At 41.8% G+C, this 26,844-nt stretch overlaps 1 protein-coding gene across 1 annotated transcript in view; it reads right to left on the reverse strand.

Moving 5' to 3' along the window:
* The window catches only part of GPR160 (G protein-coupled receptor 160), a 56,986-nt gene extending 37,945 nt beyond the window's left edge, over positions 1-19,041 (reverse strand). Inside the window, exons 1-2 of the mRNA XM_060011172.1 lie at positions 18,932-19,041; positions 12,471-12,564 (exon numbers count right to left, since the gene is read on the reverse strand). The gene's annotated coding sequence lies outside the window, so the exon portion shown is untranslated. The remainder of the gene's footprint in view (positions 1-12,470; positions 12,565-18,931) is intronic.
* Between the last annotated feature and the right edge of the window lie 7,803 nt (positions 19,042-26,844).

The raw sequence follows: 26,844 nt of genomic DNA on the forward strand, positions 1-26,844 counted from the left end.
CACACAGCCTTTTCTTCTTTCTGGTTCCTGTGTCCCCAGGGATCTTGCTGATCAAGTCATATTTATTTATTCTATTGATTCCATATATTCTTTACCAACAGAACACAACATTCAAAATATTCCCAAACATGTTAGCTTCAAAATAAAACCGGGGTGGGGGAGAGGAGGGGGTAGAAGTCGATGGCAATATAAATGAAACAGATTGGCTATGAGCTGATCATTCTGGAAGCAAGGAGATGGGTACATGGGGGTTTGTTACACTATTTGGTCTACTTTGGTATATGACTGAAATTTTCCTTAAGAAAAAATTTAAAACAAATTCGCAAATATGCATAATTAATACAAAATCTCTTTTCATGGTTCAGGGTCCACACATGTAATTTACCCTAACGATTTCTCCCTTTTAAAATGTAATAAATTTCCTTTTGGTCAGAACCCATCTGCAAGAGGTAAGCAGACAAGATACAGTGTACCATGAAGGAAACAATGCAGAGCTTTCAATTTGGCTGAGAAGACAGGCTAAGTTCATGGCAGGCAGTAGCTTCACAACTTGAAAGTTTCCTGTTTATATTTTTTATAGGAAAGCTTTGGTACAAAGTCCAAATTCAGTGGCTAGTGCCTTGGGTCCACAGGAACCTGGCCTTATCAGTAACAGGCTTTTCAACAGCTGCTGTTTTCCCATGAAAGTGTGCCCACATCTCTTCTGAAACCAGGACGTCAAGTGGAAAGCACTGATGAATTGGAAAGTGTTCTTTATTGTATGTTTCCTGCAGTACCACTCAGCCCCAGCATAGAGTGTAGGGGTGCTCCCTCTGAAGTTAGACTCCCCGGTTTCAAATCCTGGGTGACTGAGAGTTGCCTGCGTTTTTAACGCCTTGGTGGTTTTTAAGGTAAATCTGTAAAATGGGAATAATAAGGCATATCTCAAAGGGTGTTGTAAGGATTAAATGAAATCATGTGTGAAATATGCTTTATACCATACATGGCCCAAAGGAAGGACCCAGCAAATGGTAGCTGTTGTTTTTACAGCAAACTTCCTGTTTATTCTTAGCTGTTTGACACTTTACAAATTGTCTAACTAATTAAATATTCTGCTTCCTATCTATAAAACATGAGAAATTACCAATTTTTAAATAGTTAAACGACTGTCTTTTCCACTAGACTCGGCTCTCTGAGGGTAGGATCCATGTATTATTCAGTTTGAACCCTCAGTGTCTAGCATAATGGAGCTCATAATCTTTGAAAGACATCACCTTGAATATAACAAAATACACTTACAATTTAAGGTCTAAGCATTGCTCTTACGGTTATAAAATGTTTAGGACACTGGTTTATAAGCAATTTATAACATGAAGTGGATGTGGCTTTTGTGTTTACCTTTCTTGGGGACCTCATTCAACAAATATTTATTAAGTGCCTCCTGTAAGGAAGGGATCGTGTGCCGGGTGCCTCATTAAGGAAGAAGGCAGACACAACTCTTATGCCCGGAATTTATTTTTAACAGGAGAGACACCTTTGCATGACCACTTACAAAATTACATATATATAATTGGAGGAGAAGCACAGGGGACTGAGAGAGCAGATGATGGGGCACTGAGCCTTAGCATGGGGACCTCTTGAGAAGTGATGTGCAGGGTGATGGCAGAGCAGGAGTAGCTGAACCTGAGCAAAGAGGGTGAAAGAGGATAAAGAATGGGCTTTCTGGGCCCTGAATACAGTCCAGCCTGAAGGCCTCAGGGTCGTAAGGAGACAACATAAAATGCTAGAGGAACTGAGAGAGGCTGGTATGACTGGGTCTGGGGAGGGGGAATAGCAAATTGTGATCTGTATTTGGAGGAGTCAGCAGGGATCAGGACATGGCAGTTCACTGGAAGATTTAGAATTTCATTCTGAATGCATGAAAACATCCTCCCTAAAAGCTATGACTTCTGGAATTCGCTTCAAATAACCCAAGAACATTGGAGAAAGTAGGTGGGGGTATATATGAAATGAAATTGGCCATTCATTGATTTGTTGAAACTGTGTGATGAGTATATGGAAGCTTATTATACTCTATTTTTGTGAATATTTAAATTTTTCTATAATTAAAAAAAACAGAAATCCCTCCAGCTACAATAGAGAAAGGATTAAGAACAGATGTGGGGAGGGAGGAAAGATGGCGGAAGAGTAAGAGGCAGAGATCACCTTCCTCCCCACATATACATCAGAAATACATCTACACGTGTAACAACTCCTATAGAACATCCACTGAACGCTGGCAGAAGGCCTCAGACCTCCCAAAAGGCAAGAAACTCCCCACGTACCTGGGGAGGGCAAAAGAAAAAAGAATAAACAGAGACAAAAGGATAGGGACGGGACCTGCACCAGTGGGAGGGAGCCGTGAAGGAGGAAAGGGTCCCACACACTAGAAGCCCCTTCGCGGGCGGAGACTGTGGTGGCGGAGGGGGGAAGCTTCGGAGCTGCGGAGGAGAGCGCAGCAACAGGGGTGCGGAGGGCAAAGCAGAGAGATTCCCACACAGAGGATCGGTGCTGACCGGCACTCACCAGCCCGAGGGGCTTGTCTGCTCACCTGCTGGGGCGGGCGGGGCTGGGAGCTGAGGCTTGGGCTTCGGTCGGATCCCAGGGAGCGGACTGGGGATGGCGGCGCGAACACAGCCTTCAGGGGGTTGGTGCACCACGGCTAGCCGGGACGGAGTCCGGGAAAAAGTCTGGAGCTGCCGAAGAGGCAAGAGACTTTTTCTTGCCTCTTTGTTTCCTGGTGCGCGAGGAGAGGGGATTAAGAGCGCTGCTTAAAGGAGCTCCAGAGACGGGCGCGAGCCGCGGCTAAAAGCGCGGACCCCAGACACGGGCATGAGACGCTAAGGCTGCTGCTGCCGCCACCAAGAAGCCTGTGTGTGAGCACAGGTCACTATCCACACCACCCTTCCGGGGAGCCTGTGCAGCCCGCCACTGCCAGGGTCACGGGATCCAGGGACAACTTCCCCAGGAGAACGCACGGCGCGCCTCAGGCTGGTGCAACGTCACGCTGGCCTCTGCCCCCGCAGGCCCGCCCCACACTCCCGTGCCCCTCCCTCCCCCCGGGCCTGAGTGAGCCAGAGCCCCCTAATCAGCGGCTCCTTTAACCCCGTCCTGTCTGAGCGAAGAACAGACACCCTCTGGCCACCTACACGCACAGGCGGGGCCAAATCCAAAGCTGAGTCCCAGGAGCTGTGCGAACAAAGAAGAGAAAGGGAAATTTCTCACAGCAGAATCTGGAGCAGCGGATTAAATCTCCACAATCAACTTGATGTACCCTGCATCTGTGGAATACCTGAATTGAAAACGAATCATCCCAAAGTGAGGGGTGGACTTTGAGACCAAGATTTATTATTTTTTTCCCCTTTTCCTCTTTTTGTGAGTGTGTATGTGTATGCGTCTGTGTGAGATTTTGTCTGTATAGCTTTGCTTTCACCATTTGTCCTAGGGTTCTACCCGTCCGTTTTTTTTTTTTTTAGTTTGTTTTTGTTTACTTTAAAAAATTTTTCTTTTCTTAATAATTATTTTTTTATTTTAATAACTTTATTTTATTTTACCTTACTTTACATTCTTTTCTTTTATGCTCTTTCTTTCTTTCTACTTTTTCTCCTTTTATTTTGAGCCGTGTGGATGAAAGGCTCTTGGTGCTGCAGTCAGGAGTCAGTGCTGTGCCTCTGAGGTGGGAGAGCCAACTTCAGGACACTGGTCCACAAGAGACCTCCCAGCTCCACGTAATATCAAACGGCGAAAATCTCCCAGAGATCTCCATCTCAACACCAACACTCAACTTCACTCAACGACCAGCAAGCTACAGTGCTGGACACACTATGCCAAACAACTAGCAGACAGGAACACAACCCCACCCATTAGCAGAGAGGCTGCCTAAAATCATAATAAGTCCACAGACACACCAAAACACACCACCAGGCGTGGACCTGCCCACCAGAAACACAAGATCCAGCCTCATCCACCAGAACACACTAGTCCCCTCCACCAGGAAGCCTACACAACACACTGAACCAACTTTAGCCACTGGGGACAGACACCAAAAACAACGGGAGCTATGAACCTGCAGCCTGCAAAAAGGAGACCCGAAACACAGTAAGATAAGCAAAATGAGAAGACAGAAAAACACACAGCAGATGAAGGAACAAGATAAAAACCACCAGACCTAACGAATGAAGAGGAAATGGGCAGTCTACCTGAAAAAGAATTCAGATAATGATAGTAAACATGATCCAAAATCTTGGAAATAGAATAGAGAAAATGCAAGAAACATTTAACAAGGACCTAGAAGAACTAAAGATGAAACAAGCAATGATGAACAACACAATAAATGAAATGAAAAATACTCTAGAAGGGATCAATAGCAGAATAACTGAGGCAGAAGAACGGATAAGTGACCTGGAAGATAAAATAGTGGAAATAACTACTGCAGAGTGGATAAAGAAAAAAGAATGACAAGAACTGAGGAAAGTCTCAGAGACCTGTCGGACAATATTAAATGCACCAACGTTCAAATTATAGGGGTTCCAGAAGAAGAAGAGAAAAAGAAAGGGACTGAGAAAAGATTTAAAGAGATTATAGTTGAAAACTTCCCTAATATGGGAAATGAAATAGTTAATCAAGTCCAGGAAGCACAGAGAGACCCATACAGGATAAATCCAAGGAGAAACATGCCAAGACACATATTAATCAAACTGTCAAAAATTAATTACAACGAAAACATATTAAAAGCAGCAAGGGAAAAATAACACACAAGGGAATCCCCATAAGGTTAACAGCTGATCTTTCAACAGAAACTCTGCAAGCCAGAAGGGACTGGCAGGACATATTTAAAGTGATGAAGGAGAAAAACCTACAACCAAGATTACTCTACCCAGCAAGGATCTCATTCAGATTTGTTGGAGAAATTAAAACCTTTACAGACAAGCAAAAGCTGAGAGAGTTCAGCACCACCAAACCAGCTTTACAACAAATGTTAAAGGATCTTCTCTAGGCAAGAAACACAAGAGAAGGAAAAGACCTATAATAACAAGCACAAAACAATTAAGAAAATGGGAATAGGAACATACATATCGATAACTACCTTAAATGTAAATGGATTAAATGCTCCCACCAAAAGACACAGACTGGCTGAATGGATACCAAAACAAGACCCATATATATGCTGTCTACAAGAGACCCACTTCAGACCTAGAGACACATACAGACTGAAAGTGAGGGGATGGAAAAAGATATTCCATGCAAATGGAAACCAAAAGAAAGCTAGAGTAGCAATTCTCATATCAGACAAAATAGACTTTAAAATGAAGACTATCAGAAGAGACAAAGAAGGACACTACATAATGATCAAGGGATCGATCCAAGAAGAAGATATAACAATTGTAAATATTTATGCACCCAACATAGGAGCACCTCAATACATAAGGCAAATACTAACAGCCATAAAAGGGGAAATCGACAGTAACACATTCATAGTAGGGGACTTTAACACCCCACTTTCACCAATGGACAGATCATCCAAAATGAAAATAAATAAGGAAACACAAGCTTTAAATGATACATTAAACAAGATGGACTTAATTGATATTTATAGGACATTCCATCCAAAAACAACAGAATACACATTTTTCTCAAGTGCTCATGAACATTCTCCAGGATAGATCATATCTTGGGTCACAAGTCAAGCCTTGGTAAATTTAAGAAAACTGAAACTGTATCAAGTATCTTTTCTGACCGCATGCTATGAGACTAGATATCAATTACAGGAAAAGATAGGTAAAAAATAAAATACATGGAGGCTAAACAATACAATACTTAATAACGAGGTGATCATTGAAGAAATCAAAGAGGAAATTAAAAAATACCTAGAAACAAATGACAATGGAGACACGACGACCCAAAACCTATGGGATGCAGCAAAAGCAGTTCTAAGAGGGAAGTTTATAGCAATACAATCCTACCTTAAGAAACAGGAAACATTTCGAATAAACAACCTAACCTTGCACCTAAAGCAATTAGAGAAAGAAGAACAAAAACACCCCAAAGTTAGCAGAAGGAAAGAAATCTTAAAAATCACATCAGAAATAAATGAAAAAGAAATGAAGGAAAAAATAACAAAGATCAATAAAACTAAAAGTTGGTTCTTTGAGAAGATAAACAAAATTGATAAACCATTAGCCAGACTCATCAAGAAAAAGAGGGAGAGGACTCAAATCAATAGAATTAGAAATGAAAAAGGAGAAGTAAAAACTGACACTGCAGAAATACAAAAGATCATGAGAGATTACTACAAGCAACTCTATGCCAATAAAATGGACAACCTGGAAGAAATGGGCAAATCCTTAGAAAGGCACAACCTGCCAAGACTGAATCAGGAAGAAATAGAAAATATGAACAGACCGATCACAAGCACTGAAATTGAAACTGTGATTAAAAATCTTCCAACAAACAAAAGCCCAGGACCAGATGGCTTCACCGGTGAATTCTATCAATTTAAAGAAGAGCTAACACATACCCTTCTCAAACTCTTCCAAAATATAGCAGAGGGAGGAACACTCCCAAATTCATTCTACGAGGCCACCATCATCCTGAAACCAAAACCAGACAAGGATGTCACAAAGAAAGAAAATTACAGGTCAATATCACTGATGAACATAGATGCAAAAATCCTCAACAAAATACTAGCAAACAGAATCCAACAGCACATTAAAAGGATCATACACCATGATCAAGTGGGGTTTATTCCAGGAATGCAAGGATTCTTCAATATATGCAAATCAATCAATGTGATACACCATATTAACAAGTTGAAGGAGAAAAACCACATGGTCATCTCAATAGATGCAGAGAAAGCTTTCGACAAAATTCAACACCCATTTATGATAAAAACCCTGCAGAAAGTAGACATAAAGGGAACTTTCCTCAACGTAATAAAGGCCATATATGACAAACCCACAGCCAACATCATCCTCAATGGTGAAAAACTGAAAGCATTTCCACTAAGATCAGGAACAAGACAAGGTTGCCCACTCTCACCACTCTTATTCAACATAGTTTTGGAAGTTTTAGCCACAGCAATCAGAGAAGAAAAGGAAATAAAAGGAATCCAAATCGGAAAAGAAGAAGTAAAGCTGTCACTCTTTGCAGATGACATGATACTATACATAGAGAATCCTAAAGATGCTACCAGAAAACTACTAGAGCTAATCAATGAATTTGGTAAAGTAGCAGGATACAAAATTAATGCTCAGAAATCTCTGGCATTCCTATACACTAATGATGAAAAATCTGAAAGTGAAAACAAGAAAACACTCCCATTTACCATTGCAACAAAAAGAATAAAATATCTAGGAATAAACCTACCTAAGGAGACAAAAGACCTGTATGCAGAAAATTATAAGACACTGATGAAAGAAATGAAAGATGATACAAATAGATGGAGAGATATACCATGTTCTTGGATTGGAAGAATCAACATTGTGAAAATGACTCTACTGCCCAAAGCAATCTACAGATTCAATGCAATCCCTATCAAACTACCACTGTAATTTTTCACAGAACTAGAACAAAAAATTTCACAATTTGTATGGAAACACAAAAGACCCCGAATAGCAAAAGCAATCTTGAGAACAAAAAACAGAGCTGGAGGAATCAGGCTCCCTGAATTCAGACTATACTACAAAGCTACAGTAATCAAGACAGTATGGTACTGGCAGAAAAACAGAAATATAGATCAATGGAACAGGATAGAAAGCCCAGAGATAAACCCACACACATATGGTCACCTTATCTTTGATAAAGGAGGCAGGAGTGTACAGTGGAGAAAGGACAGCTTCTTCAGTAATTGGTGCTGTGAAAACTGGACAGGTACATGTAAAAGTATGAGATTAGATCAGTCCCTAACACCATACACAAAAATAAGCTCAAAATGGATTAAAGACCTAAATGTAAGGCCAGAAACTATCAAACTCTTAGAGCAAAACATAGGCAGGACACTCTATGACATAAATCACAGCAAGGTCCTTTTTGACCCACCTCCTAGAGAAATGGAAATAAAAACAAAAATAAACAAATGGGACCTAATGAAACTTCAAAGCTTTTGCACAGCAAAGGAAACCATAAACAAGACCAAAAGACAACCCTCAGAATGGGAGAAAATATTTGCAAATGAAGCAACTGACAAAGGATTAATCTCCAAAATTAAGAAGTATCTCATGCAGCTCAATTACAAAAAAACAAAGAACCCAATCCAAAAATGGGCAGAAGACCTAAATAGACATTTCTCCAAAGAAGATATACAGACTGCCAACAAACACATGAAAGAATGCTCAACATCATTAATCATTAGAGAAATGCAAATCAAAACTACAATGAGATATCATCTCACACCAGTCAGAATGGACATCATCAAAAAATCTAGAAACAATAAATGCTGGAGAGGGTGTGCAGAAAAGGGAACACTCTTGCACTGCTGGTGGGAATGTGAATTGGTACAGCCACTATGGAGGACAGTATGGAGGTTCCTTAAAAAACTACAAATAGGACTACCATATGACCCAGCAGTTCCACTCCTGGGCATATACCCTGAGAAAACCCTAATTCAAAAAGAGTCATGTACTAAAATGTTCATTGCAGCTCTATTTACAATAGCCAGGAGATGGAAACAACCTAAGTGTCCATCATTGGATGAATGGATAAAGAAGATGTGGCACATATATACAATGGAATATTACTCAGCCATAAAAAGAAACGAAATTGAGCTATTTGTAATGAGGTGGATAGACCTAGAGTCTGTCATACAGAGTGAAGTAAGTCAGAAGGAGAAAGACAAATACCGTATGCTAACACATATATATGGAATTTAAGAAAAAAATGTCATGAAGAACCTAGGGGTAAGATAGGAATAAAGACACAAACCTAGTAGAGAATGGACTTGAGGATATGGGTAGGGGGAAGGGTAAGCTGTGACTAAGTGAGAGAGTGGCATGGACATATATACACTACCAAACGTAAAATAGATAGCTAGTGGGAAGCAGCCGCATAGCACAGGCAGATCAGCTCAGTGCTTTGTGACCCCCTAGAGGGGTGGGATAGGGAGGGTAAGAGGGAGGGAGACACAAGAGGGAAGAGGTATGGGAACATATGTATATGTATAACTGACTCACTTTGTTATAAAGCAGAAACTAACACACCATTGTAAAGCAATTATACTCTAATAAAGATGTAAAAAAAAAAAAAAAAAAAAGAACAGATGTGAGGAGACCTGACTTTGCTATAGACCAGGTGAAAAAGAAGACAGTCTTGAACTAAGGTGGTAGCAGTAGGATTTGAGGGAAGTGAATAGATTCTAGTGATAATCGAGAACTGTAATAGATGGAGTTTGGTAATTGATTAGATGTGAGGGAGGGAGAGTGGGAGCTATCATGAATGGGTCCTTGTTTTCTGCTCTGAGCAATTAGGTAGAGAAGCTCTCCTGAGGATGAGTGGCCTGCAAAGGGCAGATTCTGGTAGAGTCTTAATATTTCCTCCCATTAACTCCATCTACCTCCTCAAGGTTTAATGTAATTCAACAAATATTTGCTGCATTCCACGTGTTAGGCACTATACTGGGGGGTGTGGAGTGGGGCAAAGAGGAATATGCAATTATAAAAACAATAAGCTACCATTAACTGAGTATCTGTGATGCGAGAGGCATTTTACACACGTATCCCATAATCCTCACAGCATCCCTGCAAAGCAGATATTATTAGGCCCATTGTACAGATGAGGAAACTGAGGTCTGGAGAGCTTATATAACTTGCCCAAGTTCGCAGCAGGAGTGAGATGGAAGTTAAGTCAACTTTTTTGGCTCCAAAGTCTGCGGTCTTTCCACTACATAACACTGCCTCATGGGAGTGCTGAAAAGGCAGGTGGAGACGTTCCAAAGACAATTCTATCCACATCACAGTTGTTTTTCTCAGACTTGTACAGTTTCATGATTCAAAGGGATTAGAATGCTAATATGCTGTCTGGAAATTAGTGTGTGAAAATTCTGAGATAGATCAAACCAGTTCATCACCTCCATCATAAAGAATCCACAGTGATCTCTTAATCAAGTTCAACTATCTTTTCCCAGATGATATCTTTAGCCCTTTGAATCCAATTACTGGAATAATGTTCCAGAGTTTTATGTGTTTCTTCCCTGGGGGACGGGACCATTATTGTTTCAAGATGAGCAGCAGGCAAGATATCTAGTACTTTCTCTTCCCTGCTGTGACTTCAGAGACTGTACAAAATGTTTGTCAAATGTTCCTATGCCTGCACTTATTTATTTTTTAAGTCTAGGCAATTATTTAGGCAGTAAAATATAGGCAAAAGTTAAGTTTGTTTCAGTGACATAAGGCAAAATGTGGGGGCTTTTTTCCTCTTAACTTTTTTTATTATGGAAAGTTTTAAGCAGGCCAAAAAATAGAAGATTATAATGAACCCCCATGTTCCTGGCACCCAGCTTCAACAATGATTAACTCACAGCCACGCTTGTTTCATCTGTACCCACCCACTTCCTCCCACATGCTTGTTCAGAAGCAAGTCCCTGACTTGGTATCATTTCATCTGTAGATGATTCAGTATGTACCTTTAAGAGATAAGAACTCTTTGGGGGCTGACTGTTTTGTCGAGCATTTCCTGAGACTGGTTTGTGGGAACATTTGCCAAGAAAGGGCTCAGATGTTTTCCAGAAAGCTGCACTGGGAGAGGTGGGGAGCGAGGTCAGAGGAGATGGCTGGTGGGCAGGGAGGCTTTGGGTGAATGTGGGAGCAGCCGGGGAAGCAAAAGGGCCCACTCAGGGAGAGTCAGTTCTTCAGCTCTCGGCCTCCACTCTTCATTGTTAGCTCTCTCCATGTTTGGTGAATTTACTGATGTTTCTTCCTGAGTCTTAGTTAGTGTTTTAATGACCCCCATGGGAGAAACTCAGTAGAGGTGGCAATTCAGTGACTGCCTTTTGAAGTACCGGTCTCATCTGCATTGTCCTTTCCGTACGGCCAGCTCGCTTTAATGGGACCAGTAATAAGGCTCTCCAGGAAAGCCGACTGTAAACTCCCTGAGGGTAGAGTCTGGATACACAGTTTTCTCCGCATAATACCTGGCAGACTGTTTAGCACATAGTAAGTGCGCAGAAAATGGTTGTCCAATAAAGGAAGGGAGGAAGGAAGGCCTGAACAACTAACTGAAAGAATGCCGAAGTTTTAGAAGTGGCTAAAGGTGACAATAAACCAAGCAGCAAGGAAAAAGAAAGAAAATCTATGGAGAGTGTGGTAGGCAGAATCACGGCCCCCTCAAAGGTGTCCACATTCCAATCCCCAGAACCTGGGAATACGTTGCCTTATTCAGCAAGAGGGACTGTGTAGACGTGAAAGGTTAAGGATTTCAAGGTGGGGAGATTATCTTGGATTATCTGGGTGGGCCCCATGTAATCACCAGGGTCCTTAAAAGGAAAGAAGAAGGCAAGAGGGTCAGAGGAGACGTGACAACGGAAGCAGAAGTTGGAGTGAGGTGAGTACTGGCTTTGAAGATGGAGGAGACAGGCAGCCTCTGGAAGCTGGAAAAGACAAGGAAACAGATGCTCCCCCAGAACCTCCAGAAAACAGCCCTGCTGACCCCTTGATTTTAGCCCCCATGTCAGACTTCCGACCTGCAGAACTCCGACCTGTTTAGAATATGTTCCTAAGGCAATCCTGTTGTCTCTACCTTAAAAACATATTCTGAATCTGCCCCGTTTCCCGTCCCCACGCTGCCCCCTAACGCACACCACCCTCCTCTCCTGTGCTACAGCCTCCTGACGGCAGTCCACTGTCCACAGAGCTGCTGGGGTGAGGATGAGGGCTTGCCACCAGCGCACAGACTCGTCTGCACCTGGCCTCACCCATACCATGCTCACCTCCCTCACAGTGCCGCATTCTGAGCAGAGTTCCTTCCTGCCTGCAGGCCTTGGCACCGCTGGTCCCCTGTCTGGAGCCATTTCCCAGGATCTTTGCGTGACTGGACCCGATCAGGTGTCTATTTAAATGTCACTTCCTCCAAGGGACCTTCCGGAAGCCTGATCTGAAGTTCTGGCCTCACCCTCCTCCTGCTCTCTGTGCGATCTTAATTTCTTCAAGCACACATTGCCTTCTAAAATTATTGTTTGTATGCTTGTTTACTGTCTATTTCACCTCACCAAAAAATAGGCTTCTAAGGGCCTGGGAGCCTTGTCTGTCTTGTACTCGCTGTACCCACAGTTCTTGGAATTGCCTGTCTCATTTGTATTTATCAGCGATTTATATTTACTGAACAATGGACAGATGGATGGATGGATGGATGGATAGATGATTGGCTAGTAGGGCTGAAGGTGGACCAGAGATTAAGATCCTCATGTGACTGGGTAGCCTTTTGAGGGTACCTGATGAGCAAGGAATTCATCATGCACACAGTACCTGGGTGGACACTGGTAGAGTGTTGGATGCATCCCTGCCAGTGCCGCTCACCTCACCTTCTAGTCCAACTGACCAGGTGCCTCGTGTCCCCTTCCTGTAAAAAGAAGGAGATGGCTTATGAAACAGAGTCTGTTGGTGACAGTTGACTGAACCGGAGCGGAGGAGGCTCCAAGGGGTGGTGCAGTGACAGCTGGAGCCAAGCAGAAGGGCAGCCAGGTCAAGACAACGTGACATCAGGAGGGTGACGACAGGGGCAGGAACTATGGCAGGAAGGGTGACAGCTGCATAGCAAGGAAGGGATGGGTATAGAGCGTGGGTGGTCCCTGTAGTTTTGTGAGCTAGGACTGTTTAATCAGGGGGGTTGTGATCTCCTATTGCTTGGGGGAGAGGGTGACTTAAAAACAACAAATCTGGGCTTGCCTGGTGGCGCAGTGGTTGAGAGTCCGCCTGCCGATGCAGGGGACACGGGTTCGTGCCCGGGTCCGGGAGGATCCCACATGCCGCGGAGCGGCTGGGCCCATGAGCCATGGCCGCTGAGCCTGCGCGTCTGGAGCCTGTGCCCCGCAACAGGAGAGGCCACAAGAGTGAGAGGCCCGCGTACCGCAAAAACAAACAAAAAACATATCCTTCAGTGTGGGACGTGTTGTAAGCCAGCTTGTCTTCCATCTGAACATCCAAAGTCTTAGAGGTGACCATGTGTTTTTTCCCCCAAAGACAGGAAGTTACTATTTCAGAGTGACAGACACAGCTGTTTGAATTTTCTGCAGCAATTAAAGACACCGGCTTGAGACAACACCGGTTCAACCCAAGTCACCTCCAGGATACTTGCTTTTGCTGGCAGCAACCCTGGAGGAATCATCTCTCTGGCTTACAAGAAACCAGTTTACTTGAGATCTGAGCTACTATCCAAAACCGCACTAAGGCGGCTAATGCAGGCCAGCTACGCTGAGGAATCCTGCAGCTAGGCGGCTCTTCAGACGTTGATCCGGTCATTTTGGAGAAGTCTCATAGCTGGTGCTCTCAGACCTCCACCTGAGTTGAGCAGCAGGCCCTGTGGATGATCAGTCATTTCCTTATTAATTAGGTACTTCCTATGTGCTCAGGACTGTGCTAGATGCTTTGGGTAGAAATATAGTGAAAAAAGCATTAGAATGGGAGTTGCATAACCTGGGTACTATCCCTCTGGCTCCTCCATTAGCTAGTAGCACGACCTTTGGGAAATCCATTTAACCTGTCTGTGCAAATGTTTCTTCATGTGTAAAATGAGAGAAGCAGACTCTGTCCCTTTAAAATCTCCTCCAGTTCTTCAATTCTAGATTCTAAAAAGTAGAAAGATCATATCTCGAGATTTTAATTGAATATCCACTAAGTGCAAGAGACTGTGAAAATGTTAGGTTCCTCAAATTCCTTGGTTAAAACAGTAGGTAATATTGTTTGTGAGGTTATAACATAAAAGGGACTTCCAAATTATGTGACTTAATTAACAAAATGTTCCACCCGGAAGAGACTTGACACAGGAGTTAGGTGTTGTGTCATTCTAGGACCCCTGCTAAAGTGAAGCAGAGGGCTGAGAGTCCCCACAGCTGTCCTGCCCATGTCTTGGAAGTCATATCTCATGGATAATTCAGTCTTTAATCTCTGGATTCATTAAAAAAAAATCAATAACTTGGGCTTCCCTGGTGGCGCAGTGGTTGAGAGTCTGCCTGCCGATGCAGGGGACACGGGTTCGTGCCCTGGTCCGGGAAGATCCCACATGCCGCGGAGCAGCTAGGCTAGGCCCGTGAGCCATGGCCACTGGGCCTGCGCGTCCGGAGCCTGTGCTCCGCAACGGGAGAGGACACAACAGTGAGAGGCCTGCGTAATGCAAAAAAAAAAAAAAAAAAATCAATAACCAACTCAAGTTGAGTTAAGCAAGAAGGTGAAATACTTTGGCACATGACACTGAAATGTCAAAGGATTGGCAGGGTCTGGCATAGTTTGATCCAGGAATTCAGTGATGTCCCCAGGACTTGGCTTCTCTCTATCTCTCTTGTCTGCTCCTCTCCATGCTGGCATCATTTTCAGGCTCCATATGTTGGCAAGATGGTGCCAGGAGCTCCAGCCTCAGCCGATCTGCACTAATAGCTGCCACACAGGTCCTGGAATTCACTCTGGTTAGACTAAGTTGGGAATGACTTAAAATAAGAAGTGACATTTGAGCTGGAACTTAAATGAACTGTGAGAACTTATGAGTCATTGGTGGGACAGAGGAAACAGTCCAGGCAAAGGCAGAAGACTGTATGAAAGCTTGGTGTGTTTAGGGAAATCCAAAACTCCAGTTCGTCAGAAGCATGTGTGGTGGGCCTTAGGGGAAGTGAACAGTGACGTGCCCAAGTTTTACCCAGAATTTTAGGCAGCATCCGTACCCCATTCCTTTCCTTCTAATCTACCTACATCACTTGAATTATTTTTATGAGTTGAAAATGTCACCAAATAAACTACAGAAGCTTGACTGAAAAAGACTGCCACCCCCAGGGTTAACAAGTTATATTAAGTTTTTAGGAAAAGTAGGCAATGAATTCACATTTCCAGTCCAAACCCTTGGTCCTTTTTGAAAGGGAGAGTGTCATTGGAAGTTTCCACGCTGTTGGACCTGGGAGTGATATTTGCCTTTAAACCTACTAAAGCCCTGATTGGTTTTCTGTCTTGGCTTTGGTTCCCCTGGAAGCAGGCCTTGAGATAAGGACTTGAGTGTATGTAGTTCATTGGGCAGTGATCTCAGGAAACACCAGCTGGGGAGTAGGAAAGACAAGGAAGGTGCTATGAGTTGAATTGTATTTCCCCAAAATTCGTATGTTGAAGTCCTAAACCCCACCCCCATACCTCAAAATGCGACCTTATTTGGAAATAGGATATTGTACATGTAATTAGTTAAGTTAGGATGAGGTCATATGAGGTAGAGTGGACCCTGATCCAATATAACTGATGTCGTTATCAAAAGGCGAAATTTGGACGTAGACAGGCACACAGGTAGAACACCATGTGAACATGAAAGCAGAGACTGGGCTGATGCTTCTACAAGCCAGGGAACACCAAAGATTTCATGCAAACCACCAGATAATAGGTTAAAGGGATGGAACTGATTTTTTTTTTTCTTACAGTCTTCGGAAGGAACCAACACTGCTGACATTTTGATCTTGGACTTCTAGCCTCCAGACTGTGAGACAATACATTTCTGTTGTTTAATTCACCCAGTCTGTGGAACTTTATTATGGCAGTCCTAGCAGACTAATACAGAAGGGAAGGTGTCAATAAAGGATGTGTTATCAGGCAAGTTACCAGTGTGACCAAATGGAGAAAGGACTCTGCAGACAGTGTAGAATTCAAAATTATCCTGCCAGATACAACTCAACAATAAAAGGACAACCCAATTTAAAAATGGGCAAGGATAGATATTTCTCCAAAAAATACATGCAGATGGCCAGTAAAGTACAAGAAAAGATGTTTAACATCTGTCTTAGTCTGTTCCAGCTGCTATGACAGAATACTATAGACTGGGTGGCTTAAATAACAGATATTTATTTTTCACAGGTCTAGAGGCTAGAAGCCCAAGATCAGGGTACCAGCATGATCAGGTTCTTGGAGAGGACCCTCTTCCTGGTTTACAGATGACTGTCTTCTTGTATCTCATATGGAGGAGAGAGAGGGGGTTAGCTCTCTTCCTCTTCTAATAAGGACATTAATCCCATCATGGGACCCCACCCTCATGAGCTAATTACCTCCCAAAGTCCCCACCTCCAAATACGATCATATTAAGGCTTCAATATATGGATTCTGGGGAACACAAACGTTCAGTCCATAGCAACATCATTAGTCATTAAGGAAATGCAAATCAAAACAGCAACGAGATACCACTTCACACCCACTAGGATGGCTAATGATAAAAAACATGGCAAGGACTTCCCTGGTGGCACAGTGGTTAAGAATTCGCCTGCCAGGGCTTCCCTGGTGGCGCAGTGGATAAGAATCTGCCTGCCAATGCAGGGGACACAGGTTCGATCCCTGGTCCGGGAAGATCTCACATGCCTCGGAGCAACTAAGCCCATGAGCCACAACTACTGAGCTCTGTGCTCTAGGGCCCGCGAACCACAACTACTGAAGCCCGTGCGCCTAGAGCCTGTGCTCTTCAACAAGAGAAGCCACCGCAATGAGAAGTCCGTGCATCGCAACGAAGAGTAACCCCCGCTCACCACAACTAGAGAAAGCCCGCATGCAGCAACCAAGACCCAATGCAGCAATAAATAAATAAATAAATAAAAATTAAAAAAAAAAAAAAAGAATCTGCCTGCCAATGCAGGGGACACAGGTTCAAGCCCTAGTCCGGGAAGAACCCACATGCCATGGAGCAACTAAACCCGTGTGCCACAACTACTGAGCCTGTGCTTTAGAGCCCGTGAGCCACAACTACTGAGCCCGCGTGCCACAACTACTGAAGCCCGCGCGCCTAGATAGAGCTCGTGCTCTGCAACAAGAGAAGCCACCACAATGAGAAGCCTGTGCATCACAATGAAGAGTAGTCCCTGCTCGCCGCAACTAGAGAAAGCCTGCACGCAGCAACGAAGACCCAACACAGCCATAAATAAAATTTATTTTTTAAAAAGTTTATTCTTTTTTTTTTTTTTGGTATGCAGGCCTTTCACTGTCGTGCCCTCTCCCGTTGCGGAGCATAGGCTCCGGCCATGCAGGCTCAGCGACCATGGCTCACAGGCCCAGCCGTTCCACTGCATGTGGGATCCTCCCGGACCGGGGCACGAACCCGTGTCCCCTGCATCGGCAGGTGGACTCTCAACCACTGCGCCACCAGGGAAGCCCCAAAAATTTATTCTTAAAAAAAAAATATGGCAATAACAAGTGTTAGGATATAGAGAAATTGGAATCCTCATACATTGCTGGTGAAAATTTTAGCGCAGCTGCTTTGGAAAACAGTTTACCAGTTTCTCAAAAAGTTAAACAGAGTTATCATATGACCCAGCCAATCCACTCCTAGGTATTTACCCAAGAGAATCAAAAATATATGTCCACACAAAAGCACGAATGCTTATAGCAGCATTATTCATAATAGCCAAAAGTGAAAACAACCCAAATGTCCATCAATTGATAAATGGATAAACAAAATGTGGTTTATTCATAAAATGGAATATTATTGAGCAATAAAAAGAATGAAATACTAGTATGTGCTCAACATGAATGAATCTTGAAAAAACGTTAAGTGAAAGAAGCCAGGCGCAAAAGGCTTCGTACTGTATGATTCCATTTATATGAAATTCCCCAAAAGACAAATCCATAGAGACCAAAAGTAGATTAGTGATTGCTAGGGGCTGGAGAGAGGATGGGATTAGGAGTGAGTGCTACCGGGTACTGAGTTTCTTTTTGGAGTGATGAAAATGTTCTGGAATTAAATAGGAGTAATGGTTGCACAACTGTATGATTATACTAAAAACTACTAAATTGTACACTTTAAAATATGAGTTTTGGGACTTCCCTGGTGGCACAGTGGTTAAGAATCTGCCTGCCAATGCAGGAGACACAGGTTAGAGCCCTGGTCCCTGAAAATCCCACATGCCACAGAGCAACTAAGACGGCGAGCCACAACTACTGAGCCTGCGCGCCACAATACTGAAACCCGTGCGCCTAGAGCCCGAGCTCCGCAATAAGAGAAGCCACCGCAATGAGAAGCCTGTGCACCGCAACAAAGAGTAGCCCCCGCTCGCCACAACTAGAGAAAAGCCCGCGCTCAGCAACAAAGACCCAACGCATGCAAAAATAAATAAATAAATAAATATTTAAAAGAAGTATTAGTTTTATGATGTGTAATTTATATCTTGATTAAAAAAAATGAGAGATAAGATCTTTAAAAATACTGTCCTGCCTGAGGGAGGAGGGAGCTGGAATATTTATCTACCTGCTCCCAGCAGTCATTGGTTGAAGTCTGCTCCTGGGATGTATTTAACTCCTTGGAACTTGTGGCCTGATTCATATGTGGACTCCAGGAGCCAGAGAGAGCCTGTGCAAGAGTTGCCACTATGGAAGTTGGGCCTAAATATTTTTAGGAACTATCCATTCCGAAAGTGTGGAGAGTTCCCTATGGGCTCATGGGCCAATGCTACTTGCCTTCCAGGGTTATACAGTCCTGACTTCTTCCTGCTCTGTCCTCACACAAGTCAAAAGTAGTCTCTCAACTTGGAAGATGAAGTGTTATGTAGTGAGGGCTTTCCATGAAGTATTTACGATTTAATTCATTTTGAGATTATCCACAGTCGTTTTAGCTGCAAACAATGGAAACCAACCCAGGCTAGGATGGCTATACAGCAGTAACAACAGATGGACAGCAACAAGTGTTAAGGAGGTCATGGAAGGTTGGAACCCTCATTTACAAAAGAAGATGAAGTGATTGTTAAAGTCTGAGTGGCTGTGAGACTTACTGGAAAAGCTGGAGGACAAGGCTCAAGCACCGAGCTGCAGCCAGAGAAGCCCCGCGTCAGAGCCAGGGCCAGAGTCACGGAATTTTGCTTTGTTTCCAAGGCGCACACTTTCAGCAGGTCAAGCTTGAAATGGTTAAGATCACACAGCAATTTCTAGATGAAGGCGGGATTAGACAGGATTTTGAGTCCAGGGCTCCCTGGATCCAAAGTCCCTCATTCTTCCTTCTGCAAGTTTGCAATTTCTTCATCAGTAAAAGGACTGATGATGGCAGAAAGGTAGCCGTGAATAATGATGCCACCGGGACTTGGGCAGTGTCCCTATGTGCCAGATGCAATTTAAATGGCATTGTTATTAAATGCAGCCACAATCTGCACTCATACATGTGTCTCAAACAACTAATTGCTGAAGGTGCCTTTGTTTGCTGGCTGCAACTGGTCCATCCTGAGCAGGTAAATGATTTACACCCCAGAGACAATGTCCTCAGGGCTTTTGACCCTCCTCCATTTGGTGTAAACCTCCGGCTTGGATTTTCTAGTCCTATTCTGTCTGCCTCCATTTCTAAAGCCCTTCCTTCATCCTTTTTTTTTTTTTTAAACCCCCATGATTCTGTGTGTCATCAAACCCTCTTTATTTTCAGTCATGTTTCTCCAAGTCCTTTAAAGGCTAAGCTGCACTGGAACAGCAGTTCTCATACCTATTGGTCTCTAGAGTCCTTAAATACTCTTTTCACAATATTGAGGATGCTAAAAAGCTTTTTTTGTGGATTATTTCTGTCAATATTTTACTGCATTATAAAGTTAAAAAACAAAAATTTTAAAAATAGTTATTAATTTAAAAATAACGATGAAAGAGATTACAGGTTAACATAAAATGTTATCATGAAAAATGTATTTTTCAAAACAAAAAATTTGTGAGGAGTGACTATTTTACATTTTAAACAAACCTCTTGAATGTCTGGGTTAATAGAAGAAAGCTTGGTTCTTATATCTGCCTCTGCATTTATTCTGTTGCCATATCACACTGGAAAACTCCACTATACACTGTGAGAGAACGGGCATGAAAAGACAATAACTTCTTACTTAGCATTATTATGAAAATAATTTGACTTTGCAGATCTCCTGGAAGGGGACAACCGGAGCTCCCCTGGACCATACGTTGAGAACTGCTGCCATTTTTGGAGCTCATCATTCCTTTGTGTAGATCCATACTTCCACCTGGCATCTTTTCATCCCATGTGAATAATAACTTCCTTTTACATTTCTTGCAATGTGGGTTTATTGGTAATGAATCCTTTCAACTTTTTGTATATTTGAAAAAGTGTATTTTGTCTTAGTTTTTGAAAAATATTTTCACTGGGGTAGTACAATTCTAAGTTGACAGTGTTTTAATTCAGTATTTTAAAGATGTTGCCCTACTGTCTTTTCACTAGCATTGTTTCTTTTTTTTTTTTTTTTTTTGGTAACGCGGGCCTCTCACCGTTGTGGCCTCTCCCATTGCGGAGCACAGGCTCTGGACACGCAGGCTCAGCGGCCATGGCTCACGGGCCCAGCTGCTCCGCGGCATGTAGGATCTTCCCAGACTGGGGCACGAACCCGTGTCCCCTGCATCGGCAGGCGGACTCTCAACCACTGAGCCACCAGGGAAGCCCTGTTTGCTAGTATTTTGTTGAGGATTTTTGCATCTATGTTCATCAATGATATTGGTCTATAAATTTTTTTGTGATATCTCTTTCTGGTTTTGGTATCAGGGTGATGGTTGCTATGTAGAATGAATTTGGGAGCGTTTCTCCCTCTGCAATTTTTTGGAAGAGTTTGAGAAGGATCGGTGTTAGCTCTTCTCTAAATGTTTGATAGAATTCGCCTGTGAAGCCTTCTAGTCCTGGACTTTTGATTATTGGAAGATTTTAAAATATGGTGTCAATTTCATTACTTGTGATAGGTCTGTTTATATTTTCTACTTCTTCCTGGTTCAGTCTCGGAAAATTGTACCTTTCCAAGAATTTGTTCATTTGTTCGTGGTTGTCCATTTTATTGTCATATAGTTGTTTGTACTAGTCTCTTATAATCCTTTGTATTTCTGCAGCGTCAGTTGTTATTTCTCCTTTTTCATTTCTAATTTTATTGATTTGCATCCTCTCCCTTTTTTTCTTGATGAGTCTGGCTAAGTGTTTATCAATTTTGTTTATCTTCTCAAAGAACCACCTTTTAGTTTTATTGATCTTTGCTATTGTTTTCTTTGTTTCTATTTCATTTATTTCTGCTCTGATCTTTATGATTTCTTTCCTTCTACTGACTTTGGGTTTTGTTCTTCTTTCTCTAGTTGTTTTAAGTGTTGGGTTAGATTGTTTATTTGAGATTTTTCTTGTTTCTTGAGGTGAGATTGAATTGTTATAAACTTCCCTCTTAGAACTGCTTTTGCTGCGTCCCATAGGTTTTGAGTCATCGTATTTTCATTGTCATTTGTTTCTATGCATTTTTAAATTTCTCTTTTGATTTCTTCAGTGATCTCTTGGTTATTCAGTAGTGCACTGTTTAGCCTCCATACATTTTTGGTTTTTACAGTTTTTTTCCTGTAATTGATTTCCAACCTCATAGCGTTGTGATCAGAAAAGATGCTTGATATTATTTCAATTTTCTTAAGTTTTCAGAGGCTTGATTTGTGACCCAAGATGTGATCTATCCTGGAGAATGTTCCATGTGCACTTGAGAAGAAAGTGTATTCTGCCACTTTTGGGTGGAATGTTCTATAAATATCAATTAGATCTATCTGACCTATTGTGTCATTTAAAGCTTGTGTTTCCTTATTTATTTTCTGTTTGGATGATCTGCCCATTGGTGTAAGAGGGGTGTTTTAAACTCCCCTACTATTATTGTGTTACTGTAGATTTTGCCTTTCATGGTTGTTAGTATTTGCCTTATGTATTGAGGTGCTCCTATGTTGGGTGCATAAACATTTATAATTGTTATATCTTCTTCTTGGATTGATTCTTTGATCATTATGTAGTGTCCCTCCTTATCTCTTGAAACAGTCCTTATTTTAAAGTCTATTTTATCTGATATGAGTATTGCTACTCCAGCTTTCTTTTGATTTCCATTTGCATGGAATATCTTTTTCCATCCCTTCCCTTTCAGTCTGTATGTGTCCCTAGGTCTGAAGTGGGTCTCTTGTAGACAGCATATATATGGGCCTTGTTTTTGTATCCATTTAGCCAGTCTGTGCCTTTTGGTTGGGGCATTTAATCCATTTACATTCAAGGTTATTATTGATATGTATGTTCCTATTACCATCGTCTTAATTGTTTTGGGTTTGTGTTTGTGTGTCTTTTTCTTCTCTTGTGTTTCCCCGCTTAGAGAAGTTTCTTTAGCATCTGTTTTAAAGCTGGTTTGGTGGTGCTGAATTCTCTTAGCTTTTGTTTGTCTGAAAAGCTTTTGTCTTCTCCATTGAATCTGAATGAGATCCTTGCTGGGTAGAGTAATCTTGGTTGTAGGTTTTTCTCTTTCATCACTTTAAGTATATACTGCCACTGCCTTCTGGCCTGCAGAGTTTCCACTGAAAAATCAGCTGATAACCTTATGGGGATTCCTTTGTATGTTATTTTTTGTTTTTCCCTTGCTGCTTTTAATATTTTTTCTTTGATTTTAATTTTTGTTAGTTTGATTAATATGTGTCTTGGTGTATTTTTCCTAGGGTTTATCCTGTATGGGACTCTGTGCTTCCTGGACTTGGGTGACAATTTCCTTTTCCATGTTAGGGAAGTTTGCCACCATAATCTCTTCAAATATTTTCTCAGACCCTTTCTTGTTCTCTTCTTCTTCTGGGACCCCTATAATTTGAATGTTGGTGCATTTAGTGTTGTCCCAGAGGTCTCTGAGCTTGTCTTCTTTTCATTCTTTTTTCTTTATTCTGCTTCTCGGCAGTTATTTCCGCCATTTTGTCTTCCAGCTCACTTATTCATTCTTCTGCCTCCATTATTCTATTATTGATTCCTTCTAGTGTATTTTTCATTTCAGTTATTAAGTTGTTCACTTCTGTTTGTTTGTTCTTTAGTTCTTCTAGATCTTTGTTAAACATTTCTTTTATTTCCTCAGCCTGTGCCTCCATTCTATTTCTGAGATTCTGGATCATCTTTACTATCATTACTCTGAATTCTTTTTCAGGAAGATTGCCTATTTCCTCTTCATTTATTTGGTCTTGTAGGTTTTTACCTTGCTCCTTCATCTGTGACATATTTTTTGCTGTCTCATTTTTTTTTTTTATGAATGGGAATGTGTTCCTGTTTTACTGCTTGTTTGGCCTGAGGCTTCCAACACTGGAGTTTGTAGACTATTGGGTAGAGCTGGATCTTGGTGCTGAGATGAGGAACTCTGTGAGACCTCACTCTGATGAATATTCCCTGGGGTCTGAGGTTCTCTGTTAGTCCAGTTGTTCAGACTCAGAGCTCCCACTGCAGGAGCTTCCACATGACCCTGAGATTGCAAATCAAGATCCCACAAGCCACGTGAGGTGGCAAAAAAAAACAAAATAAAAAATAAAATTAGACTAGGAAACTAACAGATATGTTAGAAAGAATGTAAATATAAAAATATAGGTGAATCAACAAGTGGAAGTTACATTGGTGCCACAGTAGTAAAAAAGAGGAAGGAAAAACAAATGGGGTGGGAGGGAAGGCCTTGGCTGTGGAAAGCGGGGCCTAAGCAAGGGCAAGGTTTGGGTGGTGGGCTGGGCCAGTACTCAGGACCCACAGGGCTGGAAAAGGCCCTGGGGGCTGTGGGGGCTGGGGCTTAGGCTCAAGGAACAGAAGGAGCCCAGGCGTGCCCCCCACCCCTGGTTTCAGAGGGCAGGGGACCTCACCTGGGAGTCCAGCAGGCTTCCTGGGCTTGAGTGGGCGGGGCAAACACCCTCCTCTCCTGCTCCTCGGGCCTGGGGTCTGGGAGGGCCCCTCCCTTCTCCCTCTCCTGATCTCCCTGGCCTCCCTCCTATGCCCCCAGGGGGTGGGGTGGGGTGGGAGGGGGCACCTTGGAGGGCAGGGGACCAGCTTGGGAGCTCAGCAGGCTCCCCGGCCCAAGTGGGCCAGGCGATCACCCTCCACTCCTTTCCTGCTCTTCCCAGAGAGTCGCTCCCACCTGCTCTCCTGATCTCTCCTCCCTCAGGGGCACTGATCCTTGGTGGTCAGAGTTCCTCACCAGCAGGCGGCAGGTACCCTAGTTGTGGGGAGATGCTAACTCCACATCTTCCCACACCGCCTTCTTGACTCCTCCCTATCTATTTCTTTTTGAGTGGGCTTTGATCATTTGATTCTTTCAAGGAATCTGTCCATTTCATTTAATTTATCCAATTTATTATATAAAACAATTAAAAAATTACTATCTGTTTAATGTCTGTAGGCTCTCATATTTGTAATTTGTGTCTTTTTTCTGTTTCTTGATGAGTCTGGCTAGAAGTATACCCTTTTAAAATATTTTCAGAGAACTTTGGTTTCATCGATTTTGCTCTGTCCTTTTCATTGATATCACTTTTTCTATTTATGGTTTCTTTCTGCTTGATTTGGACTTAGTTTATTTGTGTCTAGTTTCTTAAGGTAGAAGCTTAGGTTCTTAACTTGAAAACCTTCTCTTTTTCTAATGTAAACATTTAGGGCTATAAATTTCTCTCTAAGCACTGCTTTGGCTATATGCCCAAAATTCCCATATGTTTTGTCTTTATTTTCATTTGATTCAAAATATATTCTGATTGTCTATTTGACACCCTCTTAGGCCCATGGGTTATTTAGAAGCATGTTGTTTAATTTCCAAACATTTGGGGATTTATCAGATACCTTCTATTTTATATTTATGTTTTAACTGTTGTGATCAGAAAATTTTGTACAATTTCAATTCTTTAAAACATTTTTTATGGCCTAGGATATGGTGTATCTTGATGAATGTTTCATGTGCACTTGAAAAGAATATGTACTCTGATGTGATTGGGTAGCATGTTCTATAAATGGAAATTAGGTCAAAAATGTTGATAGTGTAATTCAGTTTTATATCCTTTTTGATTTTTCTGTCTACTTGTCCTGAGACAATAGTGTTAAAGTCTCTAATTGTGTTTGTAGAACACAATTGTGTAGAACACAATTCTCCTATCAGTTCTAATAGTTTTTGCTTCTTGTATTTTGAAATGGTGTTCTTAGGTGCATACCTATTTGGGATTACGTTTTCTTGATGAATTAATGCCTTTATCATCATGTAATGTCCCTCTTTCTTGTTGTCCACTGTTATAATAAAGCCACTACAGCTTTCTTTTGATTTTCATTCGCATGGTATATCTTTTCCTATCCTTTTCTTTTTAGCCTATCTATACCTTTATTTTTATCCAAGCTGGCAACCTCTGCCTTTTACTTGGTGGGGGTACTTAGACCACTTACTCTTAGTGTTAGCCTTAAACCTACCATCTTTCTAGTTGCTTTCTGTTCATCTGATCTGTTCTTAATTCATTTCCCCTTCTTTCCCTGCCTTTTAATTTGATCAATTGAGTATTTATTATGTTTTTATTTAATCTTCACTAGACTTACTAATCATGCATTAAAATTTTTTTTGGTGGATGCCCTAAAGTTTACAATATAGATCTTATAGCTCTTAACACAGTGTACTTTCAAATAATATTATGGCTTTTTTGTTGTTGCTGCTATTGGTCTGCAATCAGATGAGGTTTGCAACAGTATCACTAAGCACATTGTTTAGTACCTGACTTTTTTTCAGATCAAGACTTTCTTGATGAAATAAGCAGTATGTTGACTACATTCTTACACAAGCTTTCTTTGTTTTTGTGGTCTAGTAATAAAACTGTCACAGCCCAGCACCACTCCTCAGACCACACTTTGAGTAGCACACTGGTCTAAGCCATAGGCAAGAGTATCTTTAAGGATAAGGAGGAATATGTCTTCTTCTACCAGTGCCTGATGCATGATCTAGAGCCCAGTACCTTCAAGGAAGGAACAGTCCATTCTTTTCTCAATTATCTCAAAGTACATAAAAGATATCAAAGTAAATAGCCCATAATATCTTTGACTAAAGACTTCTTTTCTCAGATACATGCACCCCTATGTTCACTGCAGCACTATTCACAATAGCCAAGACGTGAAAAAAACCTAAATGTCCATCAACAGATGAATGGATAAAGAAGATGTGGTACATATATACAATGGAATACTACTCAGTCATAAAAAAGAACAAAATAATGCCATTTGCAGCAACATGGATGCAGCTAGAGATGGATAAACAACAAGATCCTACTGCATAACACAGAGAAACATATTTAGCATCCTATGATAAACCATAATGGAAAAGAATATAAAAAAGAATTTATATATATATATATATATATATAAAACTCAATCACTTTGCTGTACAGCAGAAACTAACATAACATTGTAAATCAACTACACTTCAATTAAAAAAAAAGACTTCTTTTCTCATATTCTCTAACACTCCACAATTTGTGTTTCTGCTTTACTTTTTATTGAAGTATAATCTGCATATAGAAAAGTGCACATATCATAAATGTACAGCTCAATGAAATTTCAGAAACTGATTACACTAGGGTAACCAGTACACAGATTGAAAAACAGAACACCATCGGCACCAAAGAAGACCTCCTTGAGCCCCCCGCCCTTTCAGTCACTGTCCCCTCATCAAGGGTACCACTATTCTGACCTCTAACAGTGTACCTTAGTGTTGCTGGTTTTGGATACTTATGAATGGAATTGTATAATATGTATCCTTTTGTGTCTGGTTTCTTTTGCTCAACCATTATGTTCATGAGATTTATCCATATTGTTGCCTGTACTTTTAGTTCATTCATTCTCACTGCTGCACAGTATTCCATTGTGTGAATATCTCACAATGTGTATATCCAGTCCACTGTTGATGGG

Source organism: Delphinus delphis, chromosome 4, assembly GCF_949987515.2.
Source record: "Delphinus delphis chromosome 4, mDelDel1.2, whole genome shotgun sequence".
Classification (NCBI taxonomy): Eukaryota; Metazoa; Chordata; class Mammalia; order Artiodactyla; family Delphinidae; genus Delphinus; species Delphinus delphis.